This window comes from Moschus berezovskii, chromosome 15, assembly GCF_049115385.1.
Source record: "Moschus berezovskii isolate FMDL1 chromosome 15, NW_MosBer_1.0, whole genome shotgun sequence".
Lineage (NCBI taxonomy): Eukaryota > Metazoa > Chordata > Mammalia > Artiodactyla > Moschidae > Moschus > Moschus berezovskii.
This window is the reverse complement of record NC_142474.1, coordinates 16,603,932-16,618,467: the sequence shown is the minus strand read 5'-3', so window position 1 is coordinate 16,618,467 and position 14,536 is coordinate 16,603,932. Positions and strand designations below refer to the sequence as shown.

General features: G+C 44.5%; 1 long non-coding RNA gene across 2 annotated transcripts; it reads left to right on the top strand.

Moving 5' to 3' along the window:
- Nucleotides 1–740: 740 nt before the first annotated feature.
- Nucleotides 741–6,486, top strand: LOC129563378 (uncharacterized). Of its 2 annotated transcripts, none has more exons than XR_016039119.1 (3): nucleotides 741–3,919; nucleotides 4,170–4,286; nucleotides 6,177–6,486. It is a non-coding gene; the product is annotated as an uncharacterized LOC129563378 (long non-coding RNA). The 2 variants fall into 2 exon arrangements; XR_008687338.2 differs by lacking the exon at nucleotides 741–3,919 and adding an exon at nucleotides 3,946–4,036.
- The last annotated feature ends 8,050 nt before the right edge of the window (nucleotides 6,487–14,536 follow it).

Below are 14,536 nucleotides of genomic sequence, written 5' to 3'. Positions count from 1 at the left end.
TGCCAGTCCAGGAGACATGGGTTCAATCCCCAATCCAGGAAGATTCCACATGCCGCAGATCAGCTAAACCAGTGTGCCACAGTTAATCAAAGCCTGTGTGTGACCGAAGCCCATGCACCCTAGAGCCTGTATCCACGAGAAGCCACTGTCATGAGAACCCCATGCGCTGCAACAAAGAGTAGCCCCTGCTTGCTGAAACTAGAAAAAGCCTGGGCAAAGCACCAAAGACCCAGCGCAGCCAAAAATTAATTATTTTTTAAAAAGGATTGGTACACCTTAACAACAACAACAAAACAATCACTAGGCTATGGATGACTGCCTTTCCCAACGTACTTCCTAACTGACCCTTTACCAAAGTTTGTCCATCTTTGGATTAATGTAATGTGTATTTCAACCCAACAGAGACCATGATGACTTCTGAATTAATGGGCTATGAATGAATGAGGTCTCCATGTATGTCCTAACATGGGCACTTTCAAACTATCAGAGGCCTATGCTGGGTAGTTCTCCTCTCCCTGGCCCAGGAACCCACTGGGTTAACTGTGGTGTGTTATATATGCATGTGGGCTCAAAGCCAGTTTAGAACGCATTTCACTTCCCTGCTGCTGCTGCTGCTAAGTCGCTTCAGTCGTGTCCGACTCTGTGCGACCCCATAGACGGCAGCCCACCAGGCTCCCCGATCCCTGGGATTCTCCAGGCAAGAACACTGGAGTGGGTTGCCATTTCCTTCTCCAATGCATAAAAGTGAAAAGTGAAAGTGAAATTGCTCAGTCGTGTCCGACTCTTAGCGACCCCATGGACTGCAGCCTACCAGACTCCTCCGTCCATGGAATTTTCCAGGCAAGAGTACTGGAGTGGGGTGCCATTGCCTTCTCCGATTTCACTCCCCTAGGTAAGATTAAATCTGATAAGTGAACTCAGCATGCTGTCAGTTCAGTTCAGTTCAGTTGCTCAGCCGTGTCTGACTCTTTGCGACCCCATGGACTGCAGCATGCCAGGCTTCCCTGTCCATCACCAACTCCCAGAGCTTACTCAAATTCACATCCATCGAGTTGGTGATGCCATCCAACCATCTTATCCTCTATTGTCCCCTTCTCCTCCTGCTTTCAATCTTTCCCAGCATCAGGGTCTTTTCCAGTGAATCAGTTCTTCACATCAGGTGGTCAAAGTATTGGAGCCTCAGCTTCAGCATCAGTCCTTCCAACAAATATTCAGGACTGATTTCCTTTAGGATTGACTGGTTGGATCTCCTTGCAGTCCAAGGTACTCTCAAGGTACTTCTCCAACACCACAGTTCAAAAGTATCAATTCTTTGGTGCTCAACTTTATAGTCCAGCTCTCACATCCGTACGTGACTACTGGAAAAACCATAGCTTTGACTAGACGGGCCTTTGTTGGTAATGTGCTTTGTTTTTAATATGCTGTCTAGGTTGGTCATAACTTTTCTTCCAAGGAGCAAGTGTCTTTTAATTTCATGGCTGCAGTTACCATCTGCAATGATTTTGGAGCCCAAGGAAATAAAGGCTGCCACTGTTTCCACCATTTCTCCATCTATTTACCATGGAGTGATGGGACCAGATGCCATGATATTCGTCTTTTGAATGTGGAGTTTTAAACCAACTTTTTCACTCTCCTCTTTCACTTTCATCAAGAGGCTCTTTAGTTCTTCATTTTCTGCCATAAGAGTGGTATCATCTGCATATCTGAGGTTATTGATATTCCTCCTGGCAATCTCAATTCCAGCTTGGGCTTCATCCAGCCCAGCATTTCGCATACTCTGCATATAAGTTAAATAAGCAGGGTGACAATATACAGCCTTGACGTACTCCTTTTCCAATTTGGAACCAGTCTGTTGTTCTATTGTTCCAGTTCTAACTATTGCTTCTTGACCTGCATACAAATTTCTCAGGAGGCAGGTCAGGTGGTCTGCTATTCCCATCTCTTGAAGAATTTTCCACAGTTTGAGCCCTGAACTTGAAACCAGTTGAGGTCCCAACTCCATCACTGCAGAATGGAGTGACCTTAGACAAGTCGCTTCACATCTCAGGGTGAGGCTGACCTTATCAGGATGAAGTAGATTTCCAGACCTCCCTGGAGATCTTTCTTCTCAAGCTTAACATGAACAAACTTCATGGAGAAGCAGCACAGGGAGGTTAGGAGCTTCAGCTCCAAACTCCAAGGATCTGAGTTTGAATCCCAATCTCCCCACTTAAGTGACACCTTGACCGAGTGACTTGACTTCTCTGTGTCTCAGTTTCATCATCTGTACACTGGGGATGATAATGTGCCATGCTGCCAGTCGCTTCAGTTGCGCCCGACTCTACGACCCCGTGGTCTGTAGCCCACCAGTCTCCTCTGTCCGTGGGATTGTCCAGACAAGAATACTGGAGTGAATTGCCATTTCCTTCTCCAGGGAATCTTCTCCACCCAGGGATGATCCCACATCTCTTAGGTCTTCTGCACCAGCAGGCAGGTTCTTTACCACTAGCACCACCTAGGGTTATGCGGATTTAAAGAATATTACTAAAGTAAGCTGAGCTATAAGAGTGTTCGTTAAGTAAATAAAAGCTGTTAACCGATATGGAACACTTTGTGCAAATTCTGGGCATGTCAACCTAAAATGTGGTACAGCTGGACTCAGCTGTTCTCTAGAAATCATAGAGCAAGAGCTGTGTCCTCTTAAAGTCATAGCTGTTGTGAAAAGATGCTGGAGAGAGACATAGGCCTAGTGTAGGGGAGCAGCTAGGTCTCTCTGTCAAGGTCTCCCAGGAAGGATGACCTGGAACAGTGTAACCTGGTGATGAAAGAGTAAATATGGTGATGCTCAATATATATAGATGAAGAAGGGCATAAGCATGGTTCCAACTTTGAGGATAAAACTGGGGACAGGAGCCTGAGGTTTCAATGGGGAGAGCTTCTGACCCATTATCGGGAAGATGTCCCACCAAGGTTGGCTGAGTCTTCTCGTCTGGGGTGCTGTTGGAAGCTACTCAACTAAGGTAGAGAGTTAGACGAGTTGAAACATACAAGTTGAAACATACTCCCATATTGAATAGTCCTGGACTCTAATATTTCTGTTGGCTTTGAGATATAGTCCTGGACTCTAATGTTTCCGCTGGCTTTGAGATTTGATTACTGATAAGTGTGGTAAGAACAAAGCCACTGCTTTTAAAGTTCCCAAGTTTGAAGGTTGCCAAGAACTCTGTAAGAGCATCTGCCCAGATTCTCTGGGCCACCTCCTGATGAAGTGCTCAGTGGCCTAACGTTACTCTGAGCACCCTCCCTCACCCCCACCCCCTACTTCCCCCACACCCATGGATTATGAAACACTGGGCAGGCAGTGGTGACAGCTCCTGGCAGGGTCACAGAAAGGCAATTTATCTGAGCACTGTCATTACTCAAGAACCTGAAGACAGACTTCCAAACTCTCTTTTGATATCAGCACGGATTTCCTTCAAAACTTCAAAAAGGCCATCCCAACCTAGTCTCTAGTTTGGCCATAATGCGATGGCATGTGGATTTCATTTTGATGGCCTAAAAGTCTATGAAGTCATTTCCAAGAGTCATTTCTTATCTGTCTCAACCAAAACAAGCATGGACTGTCCTGGTTCTGAGGTAATTAAAGTTCATTAGAATTTGGAAGTACATTACAGCATGACCTGTTTTACATGGATTCAGATAAGCCACGGTTTAAATCAAGCTCTCCCTCCCCACCACCATCTACTTGGCCAGTGACAGAACAGACTGGAAGCACACCACTTGTCCCTATTGGCATCAAACAGTGTTTATGTGACCCGTTACCTGGGGAATAGTTACAGAGGGAGTTTGTAAACCCCAAAGGAACAGGGGCTCCAAATTCAAATGCCTTCAGGACCTGGGAAGGCAACAGGAAGCAGGCAGTGTGGTCAGCTGTGGACAGGCGAGTGTGTGACAGCCGCTGGGTAGTTTAGCCAAGTGTCACACACTGGAGGGCAAGATCAGTATGATACCAGATTGGCTGATTTTTCTATGAGAATGTGGAAAATTGGATTTGCATGTAAAAATATTTTCAGTTTTAAATGTTGGCAGCTAATTTGAATACCAGCTTGGAATTTTTTCTTTTTTTGGAACGTTGGTTGGTTTGTTCTCGGAAGGCTGATTTGTTTTGGAATGTCATATTTCCATTTCAGAACTTAGAAAGTTACTCTCGGCTGAGGACCTGAGATAGAAATTTGCACAGCTGAGCACAGTCTGAGGAAGAATCTCTGTTCAAAGAAGAAGAATCTATTAGCCTCAGATCAGAACCTGTAAGTACCTTTAAGTTAATCCAGTCCAATTCCTTGTGGCCTACTGTAGAGACACAGGGGTCGCTGGCCAGAGAGTGGAGAGGCCTGGGTTCCAGTCCTCACCCTGTCACTGATTCCCTAAGTGACCTTGTGAAAGTCTCTGCCCTTCTCTGGCCTCAGTTTCCCTTTTGGAATTGGCCCAGAACCTCTTAGTTCCTGACGAAATCAAAAGGTCGAAAGCTCCACTTGCGAGGAATGGAGAATGCCCCAAATGGAGAATTTTCAAAGGCAGGGCTTGTTCTTGATGTGGGGTGAAATGACTGTTTTCAGACTGGCTGTTCATCTTTGGAATTGGCAGTGGCAGAGCTAAGAAATGAATTTACCTGAAGGGAGGCTTTGTCAGCAGCTCCTGGGGTTTTTGTGCTGAGGTCTTAGGACTGATGGAGGTGATCTGTTAGTGTTTGTCAGGGGCCATTGGTGAAGTTTAGGTGCTGATAGGAGGTTAGTGGGCTCGCGGCAGGCAAAGGGGTTGTCCGGAGGTCTGTCTTCTCGTCTTGGTCTGCACCCATTCTGCAGCCCAGAAAGCCCTTCCCCATCTCTGGGCCTTAATTTCCTCTGGCTAGTTTATGAGTCCCCTTTGAGCCCCAAAATTCTATGATTCTAATGAATTCTCTTTTAAAATTGTAGTTTTATCTTCCCAAGGACTTTAATTTTTTTTTTAATTCTCTATGTTTCTTTTTTTTTTTTATGTTTTGGCTGTACCGAGTGGCATACAGGATCTTAGTTCCCCAACCAGGGATCGAACCTGTGCCCCCCTACCAAGGAAGTGCAAATTTTTAATCACTGAACCGCCAGGAAAGTCCCTTAAATATATGCTTCTTAAGCACCCACTGGTGACAGGCACAGTGGTTGCAGCTAGCAAAACCAGATTCGGTCCCTGCCATCATGGCACTTAGAATCTTGGGGAAGGACAGACAGCAACCAATCAGATAAAGGCACAATGGGCCTGGCAACACGCTGCGACCAGAGGATGCGTTTTCAACAGAGGACTTGAGTTCTGTCAGGTTGGACAGGGTCAGCTTCTTCAAAGAAGTGACTCTTGTGCCAATATCCCCAGGGTAATGAGGGTCTGACTAGGTGAAGGGTACAAAAAAAGTGTTCCTGGAAGAGGAACAGCATGTGGGAAACCTGGGTCAAGAGGGCACGGGGCATGTTCGAGGCACCAAGAGGAGCCAGCAGTGCTGTGAGGTGAGGCTGTTGAGGTTCAGGGCAAGTCAGACCCTGCAGAATCTTGTTGTCTATGGAGAATATTCATGCTGAGGATCACCGAGAGCCTCTGAAGAATTCTCAGCAAAGGAAGACAGCATCAAGTCTGCATTTTGACTCCTCTAAATACTATTAGGAAGGGACAGGTAATGGTGAAAGGGATGGTGGGGGCTGAGGGGAGCAGAATAGATACAGGGGGACCAGTGAGGAGATGGTGATGGAGTGATGACATCCTGGTGAGACATGATGGGGGCCTGACTGGAGCCATGACAGTCCAGAGTGGTCACACTTGGAAACGATTTAGGATTTTGAATTAACAGGATTTGGCGACAGAAGGAATGAGGAGTTGAAGCCAACTCCCAGCTCTGCACAGGTTCATCTGAAGGTGAGTCAGCCTTCGGTCTACCTGTGTGTCCCAGCCACAGCCACTCTGAGGTGGGCACGTTGTGAGATGGTCCCCACTGGTCCCCAGCTTCCTGGTTTTCCCACCTTCATATAATTCCCCTCCTGAAGGTGGGCTGGCCTTACTGACTTACAGCTAAGAAATAGGAAACATTGGTAGAGGAAACACACTGACTGAAACCGCCCACCCTAGCCAGGCACCATAGCAACTATTTGCCTGAGTTATTTTACATTTTACAACAGGAAGTACTGGTAAGGAACATGGAACCAACAATCCACCACCAACCGGAAGAGTTCAGGAAAGGTCCAAAGGAGACACCACGGGTCCCACCACCTCCCAGGATCCTCACTGGAATTCGTCTTGGCTGAGCAATGCACCGCCAAGAAGGACCCTGAGTCAGAGTGATTGGCCAGAGGCAACCCAGAAAGTAACTCCAACAGCATAAAACCCAGGGCTGCAAGCCACGTGGCAGAGCAGTCCTCCTGGGTTTCCTTCCCCTCCTGCCCTCCACCCAGGCAACCCTTCCCAATAAAGCCTCTTGCTCTCTGTCAACACGTGTGTCTCCTCAGACAATTCATTTCCAAGTGTCAGACAAGAGCCCACTCTCGGCCTGGGAAGGGATCCCCCTTACTGCAACAGCATCACAAGTGGTGGGTGAAGAGTCTGGGTTATTAAAGGTCTGTGCCTTCCACCTTGGATGCTTGCCTTTCTCCCTCTTCACCTCTTACACAGAGGCGGAGTGGGGAGGGCATGAGGGGAACCCAGCTGCCTTGTCATGAGGCAGTTCCGTGGACAGGCACGTGTGAACGAACTTGGTCATAGCTCTTCGGAAGCTGGCCAACAGCTACATGAGTGAGGGTGGAATCCAATCCTCCCAGAGTCAAGCCTCGACGTGTCTGCCATCTTGATTCAGGCTTCGTGAAATCTCTTGACCTGGAACCTTCCAGTGACGCCACATTCAGATTCCTGAGCCACAGAAGCTGAACGTTAATAGTTATTTATTTCTAGCTGTTAAATGTGGGGGTAATTTGTTCAGCAGCAAGGGATAATCAATATAGTCCTCCCTCACACGTGCTCTGCTCTTAGCTTCCCTGGGGCTGGGAAGGGAAAGGGTTAACCCCAGGGCACAGGCAGCAAGGTTAATGCCTCCAGCCTGAGGGACAGTTCATTACAGAGTTATCTAGCGGCTCAGCCAACATGTGGTTCTGCTGCCAGCTAGGCTTCAGCCCTCCTATGAGGCAGGGGTCCCCGATAGGGGTGGGAAAGATGGGGGCATCCAGGAAACCGACAGATTTATTCACAGCCATGCTTCCCTACATCAGCGCGGATGCTACAGCTGCAAGGAAAGCCAGTGAGGCTCTGTGGCCATGTCCCCAGCAGGGGTCAGGACTGCCTCGCTCCTGGGTCACAGCATTTTCTAGAGATCATGGCCCTTGATTTATGGTGTTGAAAGACCAGAAGGTGAAAGTGAAAGTTGCTCAGTCCTATCTGACTCTTTGCAACCCTGTGGACTGTAGCCCCCCAGGCCCCTCTGTCCATGAAATTCTCCAGGCAAGAATACTGCAGTGGGTCACCATTCCCTTCTCCAGGGGATCATCCCAACTCAGGGATTGAACCCAGATCTCCCACATTGCTGGAAGATTCTTTACCATCTGAGCCACCAGGGAGGCCAGAAGGAGGTGCTGAGGGGCTACCCCAAACCCCAGAGACTGCCAATAACTGCAGACGATATGTATGCAGCACCTCCCGGGTGATGACACCTTACATTAGCGATCACGGTTAATCCTCTCTATAACCCTACAAAAGCAGGAAGGCCTTAGCCCCATTTTGCAGGTGAGAAAACCAAGGCTTGAGCTCAGGTAACTAGAGAGCACAGGTCTGACTCCAAAATCTGCAGCCATATGTCTCTGCCTCCTGGGCCTCTCCTGTGAGGATGGTGGATTTGGTGGCTGAGTGCCAGTCGAGGGAGCTGCTTCGGGGAATAAGGTGGAAAAGTCTAGCGGTCCTGGCATGTGGGCGGCTCTACTGTTCCCTGCTGTGCCTTTAAAGAACTATGTCAAGCTTCACTTGGAAAACAGTTACAAAAACCAAACCAAGAAAAACAAATATCGCATATTAACACATACATAGGGGATCTAGAAAAAATGGTACAGATGAACCTATTTGCAGGGCAGGAATAGAGATGCTGAACAGACACGTGGGCATAGGGAGGGAGGGTGGAACAAACTGGGAGAGTAGCATTGACTTATATAAACTCTCAGTTAGAAAATAGATAGCTTGTGGGAAGCTGCTGTGTAGCCCAGGGAGCTCAGCTTGCTCTGTGATGACCTAGAGAGGTGGAGTGGGGTGGGAGGGAGGTTCAAGAGGGAGGGAATGTATGCATATTTATGGCTGATTCACTCTGTGGAACGGCAGAAACCAACACAACATTGTAAAGCAATTATACTCCAAGAAAGAAAAAAAAAAAAAAAGGAAGGAAGACAATAATGTGAGGGCAAAAACAAAAACAAAAAATACCAAACCAGATTAACATGGTGTTTCAGACTGTGTGGCCTAAGGCGAGGCTGACACAGTCCCAGGCTCTCACTTGGCGACCTGGAGCTAATAATAGATCCTACCTCGTGGGGTCTCACGGGGGAGTCAGAGAAGTCAAGCCTAAGCGCAGTGCTGGACACAGGGTAAATCTCAGTAGAGTGCTGTTTGCAAGGAAGGATTTGCCTTTCTCAAGGGGTCTGTGGTGTTGGGGAAAAAGCCCTGACTCTAGACAGCAGGGAGCCTTTGAAGGTTTTGAACAGGGTGAACCTTCTCCAGTTTTCCCTTGTGGAAAACCCCCAGGCCAACACCCATCCCCCTCGGGGGAGCTGTTTTGTTTGCCAGAGAACTTGGACTTGGTAGATAAGTCTGGTAGGGTGGGGATGGAAGGCAGGAGGCAGGGCAAGAGAAATACCGTTGTGGGTTTTCTCTGAAAGGGGAGCCTCGGCAAGGGGAGTGGACAGCGATAAGATTAGCAATTGCATTCTGGAGCCATAAATCCTGGCTCATTTTACCTACATTGCCAGAAGCATTAATTTTGACAGGAGCCAAAAGAAAGGAGAGAGGCTGCCTCCCGGGCCAAGTGTGAGAAGAGCTGAGATCCAGCCTGGGGAGAACCAACCTTTAGCCCCCTTGGACGCAGCTCATCCTGTCCCTGCTTGAACCCTTCCCCTAACAGGAAGCTCACTCACACATGGAGTAAACCGTTCCCACAGGTTTATCTCTGAATGTTCAGAAGATCTTGTCCTCCAAGTGCAAATCTTCCCTGTGGTAGCGACCTTCAATAATTCAGTGTGTGGTTATATGGAAACATATTTGCAATATGTTTATTTTGAGTCCGATAAAAATGCTACGTTTTCTCGTTAATTTAGATAACATAGTTGTAGAACATTTTGCCTTCCTCTATACATATTAACTAGCACCTTTGAAAGATGAGTTTTATTTCTTTTCTAAATCTTACATCTTTCATTTCTTTTTCCCGTCTCACTGCACTGGATAAGACTGCCAGTAAAATGTTGAATAAAATGGATGCAGTAGGCATCCTTGACTGCCTGATCTCAAGAGGAAAATCTTGCAAAATTTGACCATTAATTATGGTAGCCACAGACATAATCTTTATCAAAGTATGGAAATTTCCTTCTGTTCATAATGTTGTAGATTATCATCTTCTTAGTTTTAAAATAATGAGTAAATATTAATTTTTTTATCAAATGGTTTTCTGAATGTAATTTTTGTCCTTTAATCAGTTTATGTGCTGACTTGTATGAATAGATTTTCTATTGTTAAATCAACTTTGTGTTTCTGGGATTAGCCTCCTTTTGTAGTATCCTTTTATATAGTGATTTTTGTGGCTAACACTTTATTAAGGATATTTTCATTTATATTTATAAATAAAATTGGCCTGTAACTTTCTTTTCTTGCTTTATCTTTGTGCTGTTTTGGTCTGTGGGTTATGTTAATCTCCTAAAATGAATTAGGGATTATATTATTCTTTTTCTAGTCTCCAGAAAGCTAAAATTGTTTCTTCCTTGAATGTTGGCTAGAATATGCCAGTGATGACTTGAAGTTTTCTTAATGAAAGAGATTCTCAGGGCTCTTAATTGTTAGAGGATTCTCCAGGGTTTCTATTTTGTCTTGCGCCGAAGTTGGTATAAGGTACTTTTCTAAGTTGTTGTCCATTTCATTTAAATTTTCAAATGTATTGATCAGAGTTGTTCAGAGTACCCTATTTTTTCCTTTAATGTTGGCAATATCTGTAGTGATGTTCTACTTTTTATTCCTAATATTGTTTTTTTGGTGCCAGTCTGTTTTTCTCTAGACTAACTTCATTCAGGGGTTTTTCAATTTTGCTGTATTTCCAAAGAACCATCTTTTAGCTCTGGTTTAATCTTTGCTTTCTTATTTTATTTTCTGTTCTTGCATTTATTATTTAATTCTTCCTACTTGTATTGAATTTGTCTTGACATTCTTTTTATAACTTCTTGGGGTGGATGTTTATCTTTTTCAATTTTTCAGCTTCTTGTCTTTTCTGACATATGTATCTAAGACTATAAATTTCCCTTATATGTACAATTTACCTACATATACAAATTTTGATATGAATTTTCTTTATTATCAATTAATTCAAAATATTTTCTAGCTTTCTTTAACAGTTCTTCAACTCATGCATTATTTTTTTTTATGTAATTAATTTATTTTTTATTGGAGGCAAATTATTTTACAATATTATATTGGTTGGTTAAATAATAGTTAAATAATAATCTCTATTTTAGTTCTTTGAAATTTAGTGACACTGGCTTTGTAGCCCAAGTTATAGTCAAATTGTGTAAATTGTCTTTTGTGTTTGAAAATAAAGCATTGGATGCAGAATTATATGTATCTATTAGGTCAAGTTTGTTCATTGTTTTGTTTAAATTCTCTGAGTAGAGAATATAAATGCTCTTTCCTACCTGGTTTTCCTCTCTTTTCTGGAAACATAGGCAAACTACACTTCCCAGTACCCTTAGAGATGGGAGAGAACATGTGACCAGTTCTAGCAAAAGATGTGGATGCAAGTGATATGTGTAACTTCTGGGCTAAGGGCTTTAGGAGCCAATGGGCTACAGTCTGTGCCTCTCAAAGAGTCAGACACAACTGATCAACTGAGCAAGCGTGCACATGCTGCCTCCACACTTTTCCTTAGAAGCGTCCGTGGGATCTGGGTACCTTCCATGGTTTCCTGCACCATGCAGATACTTGCAGGATCACACTCCTTCCTTCCTTTGTTCCCCATCTGGATTGCAAATCCTCACCTATCCCTCTCCCTCCTCCACACGTAGAGACAAGTCTCATTTCCTTTCAAAAACTTTCACTGGATAGTTACGATGGAAACTAAAGCCATCTTCATCATTTAACCATTTTCTGTTTACTCAACAACAAAAACTACTAAGCGCTAGGCTGTTCCTTTGGAGGATACAAGGATGCCTCGACCTGCTGTTGAGAAGCTGTATCCTGGGAGAAGACTGATGTGAGAAAAAGTGATTGTAGGGCCTCCCTAGTGGTCCAGTGGTTAGGAATCCACCCGCCAATGCAGGGGACATAGGTTCGATCCCTGGTCCAGGAAGATCCCATGTGCTGTGAGGCAACTGAGCCCATGCTCTAGAGCCTGTGCTCTGCAACAACAGAAGCTACGCAATTGAGGAGCCCAAGCACGGCAAGCAAGCCTGGCCCACGCTCACCACAACTAGAGAAAGCCCATACATAGCAGCAAAGACCCAGCACAGCCAAAAATAAATATATCAAATATTATTAATATTAATAAATAAATAATATATTTTTAAAATATACTTAAAATAATATGCTATATTATTTATTTATTTTTGGCTGTGCCGAGGGTTTGTTGCTGCCCCTGCTCCCTCCATTGCAGGGAGCAGGGGCTGCTCTCTAGCTGCGGTGCACCAGCTTATCCTTTCAGTGGCTTCTCTTGTTGCAGAGCACAGGCTCTAGACATGTGGGCTCAGTCGTGTGGCTCTCAGGCTCAAGAGGACAGGCTCAGTAGCTGTGACAGGCGAACTTAGTTGTTCCAGGGCATCTAGGATCCTCCCAGATCAGGGGTCCAACCTTTGTCTCCAGCATTGGCAGGCAAATTCTTTACCACTGAGCCACTAAGGAAGCCCAATAAGTAAAATATTTATTTAAAGAAAAAGGAAATGTAGAATGAATTCTACATACCTTCCTTGAATGCCTTTTGGGTGCCTGTCACATAGCTGGGTTCTAAGTACACAAAAGGGAACAAGATGTAATCTCCCTTCAAAATTTCACAGCAGAGTAACAGAGATGAAATCAGGTCTTAAATAACCCTGTGAAATGTAATAAGTGCCAGACACATGATATATGCCTTATAAATCATTTGATGTGAATTAACGTGGGAGTTCAGAGGAGAGAAATTATTTCTAATGGAAATAGATCAAGGAGATCTTTGCAATGGCATTCGAATTGGGCCTTAGAATCGGTTGTTTTGGGGGCATTCAGAGAACTAGCAGAAGGTAGGGACAATCTAGGTAAGGGAAGAGTATGAAAAAATGAATGGAGTATGCTTTTATTTTTGAACAGCTTTATTGAGATATAGTTTACATACCGTAAGGTTTTTCTATCTATCGTGTACAATTCAATGGTTTTACGTGCATTGAAGAGCTGGGCAACCATCATAATATAACTTTAGGACAATGTCTATCATACCCCAGAGAAAACACTCAATTGCAGCCATTCCCTATGCTCTCGACCCCACTCCACCCTCCCATGCCTGACCCTGCTGCTGCTGCTAAGTCGTTTCAGTCGTATCTGACTCTGTGTGACCCCATAGATGGCAGCCCACCAGGCTCCCCCATCCCTGGGATTCTCCAGGCAAGAACACTGGAGTGGGTTGCCATTTCCTTCTCCAATGCATGAAAGTGAAAAGTGGACGTGAAGTCACTCAGTCGTGTCCGACTCTTAGCGACCCCATGGACTGCAGCCCACCAGGCTCCTCCGTCCATGGGATTTTCCAGGCAATAGTACTGCAGTGGGGGTACCATTGCCTTCTCCGATGCCTGACCGTAGGCAACTACTAATCTATTTTCTATTTGTCTATTCTGGACACATCATGTAAAATAGACTCATAGTATATGTGGTCTTTTCATTTAGGATAGTGTTTTCAGATTTCATTCATGCTCTGGTATGTATCGGTACTTTATTCCTTTTTATTGCTGGATAATATTCCATTGTATGGATGTACCACATTTTATTTACCCATTCATGAGTTGGTGGACATTTAGGTTTTTTCTACTTGTTGGGGAGGGGCAGTTGTTTGTACTCTTAAGCTACAATGAATAATGCTGCTATGAGTTTTCATGTTCAACTTTTTGTGTGGATGTATGTTTTTTTATTTTTTTCCCTAACTCCAATAGGAGTAAAATTAATGAATCAAATGGTAACTCTATGTTTAACCTCCTGAGGAACTGTCAAACTGTTCTTTCGAAATGCTGCACTGTTTTATGTTTCCAGCAGCAATGTAGGAGGGCTCCAGCTTCTCCACATCCTACCCATACTTGTTTTTATCTGTTTACTGAGCACAGCCATCTGGTTACTATGAAGTGGTGAGCCTTTGTGGTTTTAATTTTCATTTCTTAATGTCTAATGATGTTGAACATCCTTTCATTTGCTAATTAGCATCTGTATATCTATTTTGGAGAAATGTCTTTCCAAGTTTCTTTTAAAATTAGTTATTTTTCTTTTCATTATTGAGTTGTAGAGTTATTGACATATTCTGGATGCTAGTCTCTTATCAGATAGATGATTTCAAATATAATCCCCATCCTGTGTGCTGTCTTTTCACTTCTGGATGGTATCCTTTGAAACACAGAAGTTTTAAATGTTTGTGAAGTCCAATTTACCAATCTTCTCTTTCACCACTTATGCTTTTGGTGTTGTATCAATTGTTCCATTTTTAAACCTGGGTGCTGGTTTCATGGGTGGGTTCAGTTTATGATTAGTGGACTTTGCTGCACATGTACACAAGGCTTTAATAAACAGTTGCTGTTTTTTTTAAGGGGTGATGATAAGTGCAGCTTCCTTCCCTGGGTCATTGTGGGGGCTGAATGGATGAATGGATATACAGTATCTGGCACCCCTTAGTGCTGATACACAGCAGCTGTTAATTGTTAAAAATCAGTCTCTGCCCCTGATGGAGTGAATGATCTTGGCCCCAAGCTACTTCACCTCATCAGACCTCACTTTCCTCATCTGTGAAATGGGTAGCGCTATGTGTATGCCCAGTCACTCAGTCATACCTGACTCTTGGCAACCCCATGGACTGCAGCCCACCAGGCTCCTCTGTCCGTGGAATTCTCAGCCAAGAATATTCCTTGATGATCTCCTTAATGCTTTAGGAAGCTCCCTCCAGCCACCAGAATGGCTAAAACACAAAGCAAAAGAAAATAATTCGAATTGTCGGTGAAGATAGGGAACAATAAGTACTTTCCTATGGGTTGCCATTTCCTACTCCAAGGGGATCCTCCCAACCCAGGGATTGAACCCAAGTCTCTTACATCTC